Below are 17,957 nucleotides of genomic sequence, written 5' to 3'. Positions count from 1 at the left end.
GTACTGTTTCGCCTTTCTACATACTTTTATTATGAAAGTGACCATTGAATCACGCATTACGTAGTTATGTATTTATTTTTAATAAGCTATTCTGTTTAATACAAAAATTGAACTATCTACAGGTAACTATCTCTATAATGATTAGGCACTTAGGTAACTATCTACGAATTAAGAAAGACGCCTGCAAACATTTTGCTCAATACTTATTCGAAACAAAAAATATTGAGATCGCGTATCGGAATGAAAACTAGGTCAAACAGTGAGCCTAATTTAATAAAAATTGAGAGTTTATCCCGAATTTATTAGTGACACCAGATTTTTATAGTAGTTTGTAAAATGCAAACCAAGCCTGCCCTCTAGGGTTGTTGTGCCAACTCGACGTGACCTCAGTCAATAACCTTGTGTGCCGGTTTCTGAGTTCTTGATAAAGTATAAACACAGCCACACTGGGGGGAAGGGAATTGTTAGTAATGTGGACTGAGGACGCTTGCTAGTAATGTACCATATCAGGATGACCTCCACTCTTACCCCGTGGAAATTATAATAAATTCCTGAAGAATTTACCACGATGGGCTAACTGACCTGACCTTATTCTCATCTTATCACCCTCCATTGGTGCACCGCCAGCGTAATGCGTTAATGCAGGCGGGTGCACCATTCCCTCATCATCCATAAAATAAAATGCACTTAGGACTGAGATAGAGTGATTAATTACTGCGATCTGTCTGTAGTACGTTTCTTGTTTATGGAATGAAGAAAAGATTATGGAATGGTGCACCCACCTGCGGTAACGGTATACACTAGCGGGACAAGTGGAAGATGATAGGACATGAATAAAATGAGGTCAGATAACCCACCGATGCGATGTCACCATTATAGTTAAAAAAACAGTTGACAGTCGATAATTGATTGTTGTGATGTGAGAAGAATTTGCATACTAAATTTTTTTGAGTTTTCTAATCCAAATCGGAGTAAAGATAGATACAAATAGAGAAAATATAACTGAAAACTACATTGGTACTTATAGAAGTCCAAAAATATTTCTGTTAATCGAATTACTGATAAAGGTAAAAATCTATTTATTCCTAAAAATATCAATTTATTTCTAAATATAATTTAAAAATATATTATTTCACCAGGAATTAATCACTGTGGTTTCCAGGGGGAACCGCGTGAAGGTTATCCTAACACATTACTCACAATCCCCCTTCCTAAGTGCATTATCGTGAGATATTATATATTTCACTCGTTGTCCATTGACCGTCATATTGAGACGCAGATTAGAGATCGATCTGAAGGTAGGCATAGGATCAATCTAAAATTGGTCGAAATCTTGGATTGTCGTTATTAATTTCTGACGTGAGCATAATGTAAGCTGCTACAATCCTGATTAACCAAGAAACAAGAAACCTCTTCCGGATGTTGCGTAGGTTGCTTATAAATTTAGTCCTTTCTAGGAATGACTAGACCGGTTATTATGGTCTGCTAGGCAACCACTGAATGGAAATTAAATCTGGTTTCTTGTAATTTCTAGTTTGGAATAGACAAAATAGATTTAAAATAACAAGTATATTAACTTTTATTTGCATTTTTATTATTCTGTGTTTGTCAGAATTTTTGGCATGAACAGAAGTTTTTACAAATTGATTTATTTAAGTTTGATTTATTATATTACCGACTGATGAAAATGTACAAACACAAATTAATTGTCAATGAAAGATTCATCAATTGTCAATGATTTTTAGGTTCGTTAGGTTAGGTATACGTCTTAGATGAATGCAAAAAGTTCCCATGACCTCAGCGATAGGTTTGATGACGAAGAGCCGTCTGATTTTTAGGTGGTCAGAATCCGGTCGGCCGCTAAGCCGGTGGGCCTTTCTGAAGATTATTCTGACATAAATAAAGGTTAGCTGGTATACAATGCCATGTAGCAGTTGCTAATTGTACCCCTTTAAGGTGTAGAGTGCTCCAAAGCAGCAACCACATATAAAAGCAATAATCTATAGTAATAAATGCAGTCTATATTCGAACTATGGAGTAGTCAACGTCCTTCCAACAACAATCAAGTATCCACCCAACGTCTATCCTTTACACAATAAATACGTCTTCTTCTTTCATTTTAATGGCAACTAAATGCACTTTCCCCAGAATATTGCAACAACTTTTGTGCAATCTGTTGCATTTTTTAGATCTTCCTTTGTGCAGTTGATGGGCACAAAGGACAGGACAATAGGTGAGTCATAGTCTGGGATGGTGCTCTGCAGTCGTAAGCCTCCCTTGAAGCGACACCCCATTTTATCAAGTTGTACCTTCAGCGGCCCATCTGGGTTCGCAGTCTCTTAAGCGATTTATAAATACTATTAAATTTATACTTAAATGTTCTCTAGATAAGATTGAGTCCAAACCTGCTACTGCACAAACATATATAATAATATGTAAATTCTATTACTTACCGTCAACACAATATAATTAATCACGGAAGGAAGAATCAGAAATCGTGTAGATTTCAAGGATTCTTTGTTGTATACCCGAGGCGCTCACACTGACGTTAGGTCACGTCTTCTGATCATTACGTTTATTTCAACCGCAGGTCGTGCAGTTATTATTTGCTATTAGGAAAATATATATATGTAACAGAATTACCAATATTTTTATTATCTAAACGGGCTGAGTCTTAACTATATTGAATTCGCAATTAACTTAGGTAATATTCCGCGCAAATTTCTTAGTCTCTAGTTTTTTCTTTCATAAGAAGTCTTCTCCTGACTATACCGAACGCAACAAAAAAAGAGTTAGCGAAATAAGTCCAGTCGTTCTCACGTGATGCCGTGAACAAGGGAAATATAATTATATAGTATTGTACATATAGATATACATATTATAGCAAGAATTTATTTAGCTAAAGTTCATGGCTCCTTTAATTTCATATACATTCCTATGCATTTCTTGAGAATTAAACGCGTTTATACCTAAAACAGAAAAAAACACGTCATGTAAAATTTGAGATATTTTTGTCCAATTGATGATGCTTCTTATTCTGTAATTTCTGCCTAATCTCTCACCAAAGTAGACTAAGATAGTAAGTATCTCAGTCTAACCAATTTCAGCGAAAGGACTAACATGTTAAGACCATGAAATTATTGAACATGTTCTCTTGCAATACGCTTCTTTTGGGAGGCGCTTATATCATTGAAATCTACGTGAGAACTGCCTCATTCAAAAAACTTACGTTTTACTCTTTGTTTGCCCAATCTTAATTAAGTGGAGAATTTAATATTACAAGACATTTTGAACGTTATATACTATAATTTTTATTATTAAATGTGAACCAGTTACTGACAAGTGCCACGGTATTTCACAAGTAAACCTTTAATGTGTTTAATGTTAAGACATAGTTCGTGTAGAATCTCTTTATCTTCTGAGTGTGGGTCAGATCCATATTTAACGTGACATTTTTCGTGACTGATTCATTGTCTCAAAACGGAACATTTATTTAGTTAGCTTAAAAGTTGCGAATTAAAAAATATACCCGATAAATATAAATAGGTCAACTCACTAAATGATTACTTGAATGACGAGTGGGCATGGCAATAGTTGTTCATGCACGGGATTTTCATTCAATGTTAGATATATACACCTATAAAAAAGAAATTCAATTGAGTTTCTAGCCAGTTATTCTCAATTGAATCTGTATACTGAACTGGACGATAGGGAAATAATTATAGAATAAAAAAATTGCTAAAATGTCCTAGGAAAAAATGATTTTTTAATTTGAATTTGAATATATGTAAACACTTTGTTTAGTTTTATTTGTAGGAGAAACTTTGCTCTGATATAGTTGGTGAAGATTTTAAGTAAGAATGAAACTCTTGGCGTGTATTTTTAGATCCACCTTAATTGATGAATATGACAACCGGCCGGCTCGACTACTCAAATTTTCTAAACTAAAATATTTTTGCATACCAGAGTTCATTTCGAGAACACGGTCTCGTTATTATAAAAAGGGATAGTTTCGTTCAAAACGGGACGTCTGGTCACGTTATCCATATTTATCTACGGTGGCAATTTATTATAAGCAATACTATTATTGCTGAGTACACTTTTCAGGGCAGTCTCATCGGTATCAAGTGCTCGGAGATTCAAGACGAATAAATGAATAAGATATAATATATAAATAACTGTGGGAAGCTAAATAGTCAGTTGAAAATATGGGCTGAACCAACCCACTGACAGTTCACAGTCTCGGTGGTCTAGTACAGACTTTTACTTTCTATGGTAGCGGATTTGATTCCTCGCACGATACAAACATTAGTATTCACGATTATGATTGTTCATATTGAAAGAAAATGTAAATGTAAATATCAGTTTAGTACTTATAACGCAAGCTCTATTTATCTTGGGACTAGATGGCGTTGTGTGAATTGTCTAGGGATATTATTATATTATATATCATACGAGAAACGTCTTGATTCACAAATTTGACATGTAACCGTCAACACGCTAGCCACGCTAACCAATTCGATAGAAAGCGGTTGTCTGTTGTGGATTTGTTAGATTTCACTGCTATATTACGAATGTTAAACACTTTCTGATGGCTCGCCAATTAATTTATAGTTATGCACGCATAGAAAATATTACCGAAATACTCGTAATTCTGCTTTCGTGAATAGCGGAAGACATTATTGATGAAAACACGTATTTTATAATTATTACACTGAATATATGCGTGTAAAGAACTAAAACGTCATTCATATAAAAAAACTAATAAGTAGGTACCTGTACAATTGTAAATTGTAAGGTACTTACAATGGCAATGCGAGCTCTACGCGGTCCCCAGGAAACCATTGTTGTTAATTTCTAGTGAATTCGCTGTGATGGGGGCGCACTATGGACTCTTATTCATAGGCAATATAAGGTTTAAACTGAATTGCCTGGAGAATTCGTATTACGAACGCTAATAACCAGCCAGTCAACGGTCATGTGACAGTTTCGTCTTCTGCCCGGATAGTGACTATGTTGCTTAGTATTTCGTGTTAAGGTCCTATTTCGTATGATTGACAGTTCTGAACGTTCTAAACTCAAAAAGACACTGAAAACCATTCTGTTTATCGTGACTATAGTAGCTTTTCTTGAAATGTTTTCTAATATATCACTCATATGTAAGAACTTTAAATTCATGCGAATGTTATCATTCTCCACTAGCAGAGAAACCCGCCAGCGTATACTGTTAGCGCAGGCAGCAAGTTTAAACTACCACCACACTTAAAAAAAAATCCTTACATAATTCGCAGTGGTAGTCCGGTAGATAAGAATAGAATAGAAAATCCTTTATTTAAGCACTTTTGAATAGTCATAACATTTTTTTTATTTACCGCTCATAAGATTTCATATTTTGTATGTTATGGCTAAACTCGAATTCATAAATTATTTCATATACATGTATGGGTATAAAACTTCGTTATCAACAAGCAACGTATGCTGTATTTTATTTCAAATAATAACATACCTACAAATACTGCACACGTGCTAAGCCGGTGTAATTTCTATATAATACTATTTATTATTACTATTACTTTTTATTTATAATTATAATTATTATAATCATTAATTCAATGAAATAACGTACCACCGCTTTACACTTACGAAGAATCTATTTTAATCCAAATCTAACTGAATCTACGTTTAAGTTGTTGAAAAAGTGTTGATCTTATATTCTTTATGTGCGTAAGTCCATCTTTACATACATGTTACACTGTGTAAAACTGTAAAATTATTTATTCCACGCGATCGAATCCGTTAAGTATCTAAAAAAACTGTTGAATTATAAAACGTTCTTGTATCCAAAAGCTTGATTAGTTCTATTATAATCTCAAATCGTATTCACTTCGCAATATTCAATGCTTACGTGTTTTATTAAAGTTTTTGTTGTTTCTGATGACTTTGCTCGTGACTGGCTGCAAATGATGTCATACAATGATGTCGGTACTCTTTAATATATGATCGTAAACATTTTATTCTAAATGTAAAGCTATTAAATGTTCGAACTTAGTTGCAGTTCCGGAAGATCAGTAATAATTTAACAAAGGTAAAGAACTAGACATCCAGTAGACGGGTTGCCGTAGTGTGGCCCTGTTAAAACTATCATATTTAACTACCAGGGACTGAAACTCCTGTGTCAATTAGGGATCTCGATATATTTAGTATAATAATCTATTTATATGAAAAATGATAACTTTTTTCAGTTTCCAGTTTACCTAACTTTTTCGTGTAACTCTTAGATTAGATTAAATATCACTAATTTACATGCCATGTAAACTGAGCAGTGCTAATTCATGCTTTTTTTTATAAGCATGTAGAAAAACAGCCACTCAACACTAAAATTGTTTATATTGTGGGTTTGGACTCGTAACCATCGAAATCCCTCGCAGCCTCAAACCCACTATGCTATCAAGGTCGTACCAGATGAAATCTGTTTTTATGGGGCAAAAATCTTGATTACACCATTAATTATGAGCAGTACAGTGCGGTAAAGGCACATGTGTCCTGAATATGCAACCAGTAAATTTAAAATACCACTTAGCCAACCGGTTTTGCATTTCCAAGTACCGAGAAGAGACGTTTAGCAAATAAAACCGACATAGAATGTAAGTTGTATGGGTAATCAAAGTTTTCCACCGATTGTAGTATTTTCTTTTGGCAGAATTGCAATAACGTATGCTGGTGGTCACTATATTCTCCCAAATTTGAATTTAAAAATGAATCTGTTTTTCTTCACTCGAAAACACTCCGAATTGACGGTAAATTTGATATGTCAAATCTACCGTCAATTCGGAGTTAAACCAAATTATTTAATCAAACCAATTAATTAATTCATATAGGTTTGATTGATTTGGGGATTATCAGATCGTGCTTAGTGACGGAAGACGAACATACATAGAATCTCATTCTCATCTCAAAAGATCCAATATTTTCACTATATTAAAATTGTTTTGCACCACAATAAAGATTTGTCACTTAAATTTGCAATTTTCGTTACGCTATTTATACATTTACGGCCCTAAATTTTAATAGCGTGTTTCAGAACATTAAAGTATACTTAATAAAGCCACCGCGACGTATATTAAATCAAACAGTCAACTCAATATGAATAATAGCTTTATATATCGGTATACTAAAGCCGTCGCATTAGCACATCTTCACAAAATTGAAGATAATATCTATTGGAGAAAGTAAAGCGAGATGAACAAAGATTTGAGTAACAACAAATAATGAGACTACTTTTTTTAACTCATTCTAAATGTTTAAATTTGCGGTTTGGCCAAACAATAGCAATAGTAATCGCTCTTCTAACTGTATTCAATTTGCAATTCGCAATCGCGAGCTTGACATTCTCTGCAGCCTACACAGCTGTTCTGTTTTAGGTTAATTATGCATCGAATCGTCAAGTTGTAACATTGAATGAAATAATCAAAGAATAATTCTTTGATGTTATTCTAAATTGATCAAGCACTATTTTAGTCACGTTATTTTTTTTTATTCTACCGCGCATCCGGAAAGCAGACTCGTCACAAGAAGAACAAGTAGTTTCAATTCCTACAAGAAATACATATAACTTTATTTATCTGTATTATTTTCATTTAAATCTTTGTCTGTATTTTATACAATTTAAACATATGTTATTTTTTTTATTTAGTGACGTTCGAAATCTGAAGTTTTAATATACAACAAAAAAATACTCCCTATATGTTGTCATTACAAATAGTTCGAAATAATTTTGAAAAAAGAATCTGTCCTTGTTCATAGTTTCATCAGCTACTAATTAGTATTTTTTATTTAATGTTTTTTCTGTATCAGTTTTTATTAGGTATTTTGTGCCCGCATTTTTATAGATGATCATTTCTTGCTAATAAATATATTTATAAAGTTCATAAAAAAAAATTGTAATGCTCAAACTCAAAATAAATTCTATTATAATGTCATTTGTCCAAGACCATATAATAAAGAATAAAGCGGCAAATTTCAAACCTCAAACTGGACTCTACTATCTCTTTCTCACAATTTCCGTACCGCCATCCAGCAAACGACTACCCGGAATCTAAGTAGATCATATAGATCTTCAGATCGATATTTGCTTAAAATCTCATGGAAAAATCCATCGTAACGTAGATACATATGTAAACGACGTCGTAACATTTATAAATTGTATGTGATGTTTTCGCGGCAATCATCTAATAACCAACCATAGAGAATAAAACTAGCGCAGTAGACTATTTTGTAAGTAAAATTTTTACTGCGCAAGTCACGTGGTAAACAAAATGGTGGTCATTGCTCAGTTATTTGCCGGTATCTACATATAGGCTCTTTATAACCTCAATTAAAACAGGAAATAAGAGCGTTTATAATTGAAAAAATCACATTAAATCGTAGAACATAATTGCATATTAATTATCTGTGCAGTAACGTTAAGTAGGTACTAATGCGAGTTTGCGACACAACCGAATGAGTACATGCTTACCTACTTTATAATATTAGGTAGGGCCTACTCGCTTGAATGGCATGCAAGACATTCTGCAAGATTCCATTGGCATTAGTAACAGACCCTACCGTTACTTGATCAGTTGATCGTATCTATGGTACTCTCGTCAATTTGTTAGGCAATATTGTGAAGAAATATAAACTTTATGCATACCATAGATATAGTCATGTTTGTCACGTCACATGGTATCTACTGAGAAAATCTACTATTCTAAACATTGTGGAATGTAATAAAGCATTATGTATTGTAGTAAGTATTCAATACTATGTACATCAATAAGGTGTTTACATAAATTAGCTAATCCATATTTAATATTATAAATCGAAAAGTGTTTAGCTGTTATCTTTTCATAACTAAACAACTGGATTGATCGTAATAAAATTTGATAGAAATACTTACGTTTTGTATACATAGTACGTAATAATATTATTATAATGTTAGCAAATTTATGACAACACAAAACTATTAATTCAATACATATTTTTAATTATAATAATATTTTTTTGTGTTTTATTATTACTTACGTGTATAGAATAAACATATTTTCATTCATTCTTTCTTTAAATAAAAAAAACCAATACATTTTTATATGATTCATAATCTAGAGACATTTCTAAGTCCATTAAACTAGAGACAATTATTTTTATTAATAATAATTTTTTTTTCTCAATTTATAAGAAAATATGTACCATAAAGTAGATAGTGAGTGAGATACACTTTATTTAGATGATGGTATAGCATTTTTCTTAGCAGCATCTCTCTCTATTGATATATCATTACTTAAATTTGTAACATAGAGAATTACCTATTTTTGCTATAATAAAACGTAAAACTCAAGATGAACTCCGTAGAGAGATCGTATACCATGAATTCTATATTAGTTTATATTATTGTATACAGTACATATTATATGTGGGATGTTTGTGTACAATGAGCTCGAGTACAATCATACAAAATTTACATATTAGGTTATGTTATTCAAATATATACGTGAAGGAAATTACAATAGTCAGCCGTAAGTAACTTTACCTTGAAACAGGTCGTGGAAAGTCGATGTTGATTCAATGTGGAATTATTTGTCTCAGTTTTAAGTAGTAAGTATTATAGTTAGTAGTAGTTTTTGTTCTGCAAAGCCATCTCCATATTCAGAAACCCCAGTTTGATTTATAAATAGACTGATTATTATAGTCTACAAAAATAAAAACAGATTCAGTAACTAAATGATTTTACTGTATGCCTAAATGGCATGTAGAATTGTAGGTCATGATTCTAGAAAAGTAGATATTGATATATTGAAATTCTTATTACTGTTTCCGTAATGCGTATGAGTATGTAAATACACTATGAATTGTATGTAATAGTATGTATAAAAACAATTTTTAACTTATTATTGTTTATAGGTTTATGTTTGGAAAAGCACTATGAATTTTACCTTCTTGTTCATATTGATAAAAACAATTATAAATGTGTGTATAAATTGAAATAACAATATATGAATATATATACGGTACATACACCAAAATAACATTTTTTACAATTTTTGACTGTCTGTCTGTTTGCTAATCTCTGAAATGGCTAGACCGATTTTGACGGGTTTTTTTGGCAGGTAGCTGATGTAATAAGGAGTAACATAGGCTTACTTTTATTTTAGATTTTTTTTTTATTTTAGAAAAACAAAGTTAAATTCCACGCGGACGAAGTCGCGAGTACAGCTAGTTATTGATATAATAATAATAATCTTACTATAGCCGTGTTAGTACCGGTAGCTAATTGAAAATCTTAACATTTGTAGCTTGAATATCCGTTTTCTTTTTCCGTTCCACAAATGTAAACACTTTCATTGACTAAAACCGTTCTGCATGTAAATTACATGCAGCTATCACCAAATGATGTGGCTATCACCAAATCTAAGTTTCGGACTAAAATGTACGCCCTCATTCAAGTCACACTATGTCTGCCACTTACCTCAATTGTCAACTAAAGTCTGCTTTCGCGGACGTAACTTCCATTCCAATGAGTGTATGAACATTAGATATTTAGTTATTTTTATTTTTTTTTATTTATAACTAGCTTTGCATCATATATATATGAACTTTTATACATTATAATCCGTTGTGAAGTTTAAAAGATCTAAGCGAACAGCCAACGGAAACTACTTCATTTTATACTACGTAAAGATGCTTTATTGCATCAACATTAAAAATAGATATATATTGAAAATTAAAACAATAGTTATTATATACATAGTAGTGCGCGTATTATTCGTAAAAAGATTTACAAAGTCTTTGCTTTGTGTATTAATATATTGTTACTACAACAGGGTAAGAAGTTATTATAATAAACAAATCCCATTCATTCATTCATAATTTAAGAGCTGTGCTTTTGTCGGTGGAGCTCCCGCCACCTTCCACGATCCTCCATCAGTCCTTTTACCTGTTGATACGACACGACTCCAACTTTTTCTTTAACTTGCTTGATATAGCTGTGTCTTGGTCTTCCCCTTCCTCTCTTTCCATCTATTTTTCTTCAATAATGTTATTAATCAGTTCGTCGTGTCGTATCAAGTGCCCCAACAAATCCCATTCATCCTCAAACCCTAGAACCTAAGTGGTCACGAACAGTGCGGTTTCAGAAGAGTTTCCTCCCGCGCACATTAAAATTGTGGTATGAAATACCTGCTGAAGTTTTATCTAGAGACAGAATGGGGTTTTTGTGTTTATCATCAGATGGGCCGTATGCTTGATTGCATTTACTGGAGTGTAAAATTATCAACAACCGTGGGACTGTAATACCGTCTTCTGTTACACGATATAGGGAAACGTATCACAGCAGGTAGGCTTGAGTAGTTCGCGAATGAACTAGTTACGATTAGTGCTCCATAGACGAACTAGTTTGCAGATCTATCGCTCTTTAGTTTCTTTAATAAATCTTTTTAATATTCATCGTCTATAAGTCTTTCTAATGAAACAAGAACACATGTTTGCGGTAAAAAATATTCATAGGCCCAGAGCAGTGATTCTCAAATATTGTGCCGCGGCTCTTTTGTGTGCCACGGAATTCTAAAAGTGTGCTGGCAAATTTTAGATCTCTATATTATCATGTAATTAAACCCTTAATAAACGACTCTGTTTTTCTTTGTAGTACATGTTATTTTATTTATTAATTTAATTACAATTTAATACTTAAATAAAATAACACGTACTACAAAAAAAAAATCACTTAATAAATGTACTGTTAGTTACTATAATTTAATTATATATTTACAACAATAATCACATATTGATTTATTTCGCACATTTAAAATTATCATAAAATATTTTACTCAGTGTTTCATAGTTTTTAAACATATCTCTTTCTGTGTGCGACGCCTAATTTTGAAATAGTTAAATGTGTGCCGCTATAAAAAAACTTTTAGAATCACTATCCTAGAGGTTGTTAGCCTACTATCTCTGGGAGCGAACACACAAAAAGCAGGAATTATTCTCTAGGGAGCTGCGAACTAAATTGACCGATCCCAGACGTGAACTTTATGCACAAGACTATCAACCGATGCGGTGGTGGGCAACGGTGTAAACGATGACCGCGCCACTGACGGTCAAGGCGAGTCCGGTCTACTGTGACCGAATTTATGACTACGTTTACATATCTAAGACACAATATAACCGTGGTAACGGCGCTCAAATGGACTGGTCGTAAATTAAGAAAATGTGGACTTGTTTCACGTAATTTTATATAGAGCTAGCGGTGTCCCGCGGTGCTGTTCGCATAGAATATAGCCTATGTTGCTGTTTGATAATGTAATTCTATAAGCAAAAGAATTGGTCAAGCATTTTTTGAGTTTGTTCATTATATAACTTTAAAAACTCTTTCCTCTACATTATCGATATTGTTTTATCTGTTGTCCTTTTAATAAAATATATCTCATATTACATGTTAATTATGTAGTTTTATAACTAAAATTGCTTAGATATTATTGGAATATATACATAACAAACAATTTTATATAATAACGACGAATATAATAATAATAATGTTTTCGAACCTTCACGACCACCTTGATGGGGTAGTCAGAGCCTTTATCAATGCGAGCGTAAAACAGGCGACGTGGTAAACGTTCCACTTGACATATATACAGTTTCGACATCTATAAGTAGATTGGATAATAAACTTGAAATTTCAATTTTTTTTTTCCATTTTACTTAACGAAGATTATATATAGCATACAATACGTAAGTATATGTATAAGTATAAGTATAAGTTTACAAATACTTAACCGTTATACGTAACTTCATTTGTATTTTTAAGGATAATAATCTGTAATACAATCTATTTTCACGTCAAATTATATTAGTATTCGTTGACGCATTTGGTGGTGAGTAGCTAACAAACTTATAACTCATCTATAATATTAGTACGGATACAAAAATAAAACAAACAATAGCTTTCCAGTACTTATTTGTATACGTCGTTTTGTTCCTCCATTGGCAAGCCTATTGTTGCTTAGATTATCGTGTCCCCAAAACCGTTGTTACCCATCATGCGACCGACACACCTGGCTGCGAATCATTACGGCTAGTATCATGAGCTGTCATTAACGTGCACCAGTTGACTTGAGGAAATTATGTCAATATGTACAGTTACGAGGTGGCCAGCAAAAACACCGCGGTCGACTGGTAAATCAACGAACTGAGCAGATCTTACTCGCTTAAAAAGTGTATGTGTTTTCGTTGCGTGCATATTTTTTTTGTGGAATAGAGAAATGATGATATTGACGCCACTCATCATGTACGAAATATCACATTTTAAACTAAAACACAGTTTACGTATCAATGTTTTGCGGCAGAAATATGCGAGGTAGAGATATCCAACTCAGTCGACTTTGTTGAAAGTCTAGCTTGTTTTTAAAATCCTTTTACTTCCTTATTTTGACCCTTTAACCCCCCATTCGGCAACAGGCGGACTGCGAATGATCTAGCCTCGGACGCCGAAATATGTGAATACATCTTTCACGGAAATGATTTATTTTTAAACAAATATCGTTCGTGATTAACGGGTCGCTCTCTTTCTCTCTAAATTAATCTCTCGAGTACCAAACTATAAAGAACTGGCTCAAAACCGTCGGTGTAGTTTCTCACATTAATTTTAGGTCTTGTGTTATATAATTCAGAATTTTTTTTTTAATCAAAATAATAAATAAGTAACATTTAATCTACATTACTATTAAATAATAATACATTAGTATTTAATTTACATTACTATTTTTTGACCGCATTATTTATTGTTAAATAGGTCTTCTGAAAAGCAAAAGTATAGGTATTAATTGTATAATGTCGTAACGCCTTTCGCGATCAGATCTCACATCTCTTACATACATGTATCTCTCCAAAATGCCGAGGAATTGGATGACATGTGTTTACTTTGAATTAACAGTATCGTTTGAATTTCGTATTCATAGCTCTAAATGTAAGTGTGAATTGTGAAACCAGAAGCTATGAATGAAAGTGTTGGCTAATTAAAACATTCTCAGTGTACATTCTCATTTAGATACCAACGTAAATACAATAGCATATAAGAATTTACAGTGACTAAAGACCACATTACAGAAATGAAGTGGACATTAAAACAAATATTTAACAATTAAAATTCTGAAAGTTTACTGAAAGATACATAAAGATATGTGGTAGATAAAATTGTTGTATTTTGTACATCTATTCACTTGCAATGGATCTATGCTTTCATTTGTGAACACGGCAGTGGTAGTTCTCTCCCATAAAATGTTTTTCAAAATTTCTGGTATGTAAAACATTAATTAAATTCAAGTCATAATGTCTTTTATTCCTGTACTTCTAGTACATATGATACTTCAAATCAACCATTAGTTTGGAATGTAGTTCGAACTGACAAGTAACTGAGCCGTTGCTGTTATTAAATGGAATATATACATTATAATAATACTTAATTATCTTAGGTGTGAAATGATATATCTTTACAACAAATTCCATCTAGATCTGAAAAGGCAACGAAAAACAAACAGACAGATACACTTTCGCATTTATAATATTAGCATGGATTGGTGAAGACATGTAGTAGGTGAGGTGAGGTGCATTTTAGTTACGATTTTTAGAAGCATCATTATTTTAATATAGTTTGTTAACTTGATTATAGAATCGTAACGAACATATCCTAAGTGTTTATAAGAGTTCTTTTTTTTGTCTTCTTCTTTGTAGCACTGTCCCACTTTATACGGGATCGGCTCTCCTAATTTTGCGGCGCCAGGACAATCTGTCCTGGGTTGTCTACTCGGGCAATTTTTCCGCAACGATGCGCTTACTACTGCTGATCCACCAGTAGCTGGAGGACATCTTCAATCTCTTTTACGTTCAGGTAGTCTTAAGGCTTTTTCACCACATAATATCGTCACGTTATTTTTTTGTATAGATTGAATTTTTTAAAAAGGAAAGCGCATAATATCCTAACGCCTTGATATACTACGACGTATGTCGGTGTCGGTCGACCACACGCGTGATATTCGCTCTCCCATCTCGCTGCCTAATTGCACCGCGCACGCAGCTCCGGATGACAATCTTTTGGCGGACAGGTGCAAATAAAATTGCATTTATCTCTTCAATGTATTCAGTTTAGTAATTGTATCAATCGTTTATGGTAATTGCTACATCTTCATTAGAGTCACAAATAGATTAATTGTAAATTGTCAAGCGTGTAACTTTAAAGTATCTGCACCTTTTATATAAATTTTCATTCATTGTTACTCGATTTGTCCAAATCACACTTACCTTCAGCAGTAAGCACATGACAAAACCTTTTAGTTACAAAGACAGGTTACGAAAGTAATTTGCATATAAATAAATGACTATCATGTTGTCGTTCAAGGTTTTCTATGTGTTGCCACTCATTTTCAGATGTCGCCAGTGATGAATTAATGAATCGAAACACAGTCGTATAGTCGGCAGACTATAGACTTTTGAGCACTCCAAGTCTATGGAGATTAAAACCATCGCTCCTAAGAATATCCTTAAAATCATGTCCTTGACGGATCTATGTAGCGAACTTCAAAAAAGGGCGAGCAAAACATATCTGCCGGTCGCGGCTTTGATCTTAGCATCTGACAATAGCTCAAAACCCCCAATAAAAAATAAATAAAAAGAGTCGGTCTAGAACATGCAATCCAAGTAATGCCATAATCTTTATTTGAATAAGCTTAATGTTCAAAACTTTTGTATAGTAAGTACATTTCTTTATTTTACCATCACATTCTAATTGGTAATTTCAGACGAATGCGCAACAGAGTTGAATTGAGCTAAATGAAGCTACCAAGTTTTTTCCATTTTTAACAAATTAGTACCCGCAAGGCCTATAAAAGGTTTTCAGTTAATAGTGCATATAGTACCTATTGATTTTGTATCCTTTGTTACATTACATACAAAAAGTCATTATGAAACACTAATGTTTACCAAAAGAAAATCTATTTAGAATGGTTTATTCCTATGTCTGTTGCAGTATTCTGTATATCTAGTATAGAGGAATGTCACAGTAGTATATTATGAAGTTTTAAACGTTATTGTCTTTATCATTAGATGATATAATAAAGGTTACGATGACAATTGTAATAGAAGATCAAAGTTCGCTGACGAATAGGCAGGGATGCTAACGGTACTAGTATTCTCATAGAAATACGGGGTTTTTGGTCTTTTAGGCGAACTCATTTTCATCGTCATATAAGGTTGTACGAGACTGCTAAAATGGGTGAAAATTTTTTCATGTACGAGTCTAGAGTTTTTAATCAGATTTTTATTTCTTTACGATTCTATGTAATAATAATTATTCTGGATAATTTACATATAGCCTCAAGCTAAGCAGAGCTTGTCTTATGGTTATACGAGTATATAGTTAAATGATATAAATAATAGATGCATTTTTTTGCACATACATACATAATATACATAGATATAAAACACCCAAATCAACACAAACAATCATACTTATGAATTCAAATGCGAGGAGTCGAACCCGCGATCAACGGAGGTAACACAATGTGCTTAGCCGCTAAATCACCGAAGTCATTAAGTAGTTTAAGGTTGGCAGCCCTGTAAATAACCGTGAAGGTATTCGGAACACGGTACCAACTTTCGATCCCTTTCGTACAATAGCCGAGGCGATAGGTGTGTCCTGACGACTCCATTGTTCTTACAATTGTTATGGTAACTAGAGGTGCTAACGATTGTATGTCGGTACTACATATGAATTACCTTTGATGAGTGTCAACAATTGAGTTGAGTTTTTACCTTAGATATAACAATAAACCATTGCGTCCAATTTAATGTACGTATTATTTTTTTATCATAATTTATACCAGTGGTTGCCCAGTGGTCGAAATTGGACCATAATCAATTTAAAATTTAGTAAGACTATAGACAAATAAACAATATGAATATACTCTTAATTTGACCACAGACTTTAACAATAAACAAACAATATATACGCGTGTGTGTGTCAAATACAGGGATTACCATGTATGTAACACAATGTGGGTAATATTTTTTTTTATTCATTTAATGTATTTTATGCATAATTTTAAAAAATATGGAATAGGTGGATTCTGTACTCCTTCTCCATATCACAGTATAAAATCATTCATCATTATCATCTCTCCATTATAAAACAAACACAGTATAAAACAAACTCGCTGTCGCTGTCTGTCCGTGCCTAGGTATGCTTAAAGCTTTAAAACTACGTAACGGATTTTGAAGCGATTTTTTTAATAGATAGAGTGATTCAAGATGAAGGTTTATATATATAGTACATGCATACATTTATATATTATTATATATATATAGTACATACTGGTGTACACCCGTGCGAAGCCGCGGTGAGTAGCTAGTAAACTATAAGTGTGCGAAATTTCAATTCCTTGTCTTCGCAATTTTCATAAAAAGGGGTAAAGTTTTTGATTCCCAGGGGGATCCACGGTCAACCTGAGTAGGTGATTAGCTATGAAGTCATAAGAGCCTATTACTAACAATGCCATTCCCCCATGAAACCTATTATTTGCCCAATCGAGGCTAACCAAAACTCATTTTGGATCGTTCATTTAGATAGATACTTATACATTATTTTTGTCAATGTGTCTGTACTGTTATACGTAATGCGTCGTTATAATATAATAGGGAAACGATTACGCAGTTAGCAACTGCCAGTTAGAAAGTTTGTGCGAACATCTGTCGTAATTTTCTAATTTCGCCGACATTATAGACACAGTCTGTATTGTTTAATATGAGCATGATGTATTACCTTCTTAAATGAAAAATATTGAATGAAAAGTACGTTTTAAGTTAAGTTTTTCGACCATGGTGGTCTATCGACGCCTTCCGATGGTCACTGGTTCGATTCCTTAATTCAAACA

General features: G+C 33.0%; 1 protein-coding gene across 1 annotated transcript in view; it reads left to right on the top strand.

Annotated features, from left to right (window-relative positions):
• Positions 1-17,957, top strand: part of LOC131846250 (unconventional myosin-XV) — a 122,496-nt gene that overhangs the window by 497 nt on the left and 104,042 nt on the right. The window lies entirely within an intron of this gene.

The sequence above is a fragment of the Achroia grisella genome, unplaced genomic scaffold (assembly GCF_030625045.1).
Source record: "Achroia grisella isolate CSIRO2021 unplaced genomic scaffold, CSIRO_AGI_Agris_v1 utg509, whole genome shotgun sequence".
NCBI classification, from domain to species: domain Eukaryota; kingdom Metazoa; phylum Arthropoda; class Insecta; order Lepidoptera; family Pyralidae; genus Achroia; species Achroia grisella.
This window is presented reverse-complemented; position numbering and strand designations above follow the sequence as displayed.